The sequence below is a fragment of the Suricata suricatta genome, chromosome X, assembly GCF_006229205.1.
Source record: "Suricata suricatta isolate VVHF042 chromosome X, meerkat_22Aug2017_6uvM2_HiC, whole genome shotgun sequence".
Taxonomy (NCBI): Eukaryota; Metazoa; Chordata; class Mammalia; order Carnivora; family Herpestidae; genus Suricata; species Suricata suricatta.
The window spans coordinates 558,185-559,911 of NC_043717.1; positions in this window are offsets into that span (position 1 = coordinate 558,185).

The window sequence follows — 1,727 nt, forward strand, 5'->3', positions numbered from 1 at the left end:
CACAAATTAAAATCCCATTAAACCACCTACGCGGCACCTCGGCGGAGCCTTCCGGTTCCCGCGGAGGCCGCGCCGGCGCTCCCGCCCGAGCGGCCCTCATTATCTCTGCAGCCGCATCGCCGACTGCGCAGGCCAAATCAAAGCCTGGGGGTACATATTAATTATCCTTTTGAATACTGATGAAATTTTAAAAAGGCCCCCGTTAGGCTTCACATCATGAGCAGATGAAACAAAGGCACACACAGCTTGTGCGCAGAGACTCACATGTGTTTTTACATCTGTTCACGATATTTCAATTTGACGCCAGACACGCGGAGAGTGGCATTCCAGAAGGGGACGGGGAGACGGGGAGGAAGGGACAGCGAGACAGAAGGAAGTGCAGGCCTGGCCCGCGGGTGCCTCCCCAGCCCCTCGACGGAGAAGGACGTGGGGGTCCTGGCAGGAGGTTACTCGCTGGCTGTTTGCAGGTGTGTCCAAGCAGGGGTGCAATGAGGGAAGGAGGCGGGCCGGCTGCAGGGGTGTGGAAGCCACGAATCCACCTGTTAGCACCAGCTCCGGAGCGTGCGCTTAGCCTCTGGGCCGGGGGCGGGGGGCCCTCAGACCTGCACAGGGGTTCAAGTCCAGACTGAATTGGAATCAGAAGCCGCAGGGGTGGGGCACAGGGAGCCGGGCTCCGGGATGTGGGCGCCAGCAGGAGGGAGGGGTCCCTGGAAGCCAAGGGGTATCAGCGCGTTCTGCGTGCTGCCCTGAAGGTCCGGGGGATCTCTACCCGCAATGTGGGGCTGGAACTCACAAACCCAAGATCAAGGCCACTTGGCTTTGGATTCCCACTGACACCGGTGTAGACGGGGTGTCCTCACACCAGAGATGGCCGTTTGAAGGGTCCCCCGGAAATCGACATGGAATCAAAAGGCATTTGAGGCGCAGAGCGGCTGGTTCCACGGAAGAGTGTGCGGAACAGCACTGACCTCCCTGCGCTTTAAACAGCAGTGTCGCTTTGGAAATCCCTGGCCCTGTTTTTTGCAGAGAGTTACAAAGACACAGATTCCTCTGGCAACAGGGTAACCCTTCATGAAGACGCAGTGAGGGCATCAAACCTCGACCGTGAATTCGATGGAAACAATATTGCTTCCGTGACAAACATCAGTGCTGCAGAGTTTGCAGAATCAGGTGCTTCTGTAGCAGAACTGGCCACTTTAAAACAGGCAGACAAGTCCAAGTGCACACATCTGTGGTGTCCTGGCTACCAGGGCCCATGGGCATGTGGTGACGGAGGCAGAGACGGGAGGGATGCGGCCACAGGCCAGGGACGCCTGGAGCCCCAGAAGCTGGAAGAGGCAGGAAGGATCCTCCCCTGGAGCCTCAGGAGGGAGCACAGCCCTGCCCTGCCTGGATCTCAGGGGCCCTGCCTGGGTCTCAGGGGTCCTGCCTGGATCTCGGGGGTCCTGCCTGGGTCTCAGGGGTCCTGCCTGGGTCTCAGGGGTCCTGCCTGGGTCTCGGGGGTCCCGCCTGGGTCTCGGGGGTCCCGCCTGGATCTCAGGGGTCTCGCCTGGACCTCAGGGGTCCTGCCTGGGTCTCAGGGGTCCTGCCCCACCTGGATCTCAGGGGTCCTGACCCTCCTGGATCTCAGGGGTCCTGACCCTCCTGGATCTCAGGGGTCCTGTCTGGATCTCAGGGGTCCTGCCTGGATCTCAGAGGTCCTGCCTGGATCTCAATGGTCTTGCCTG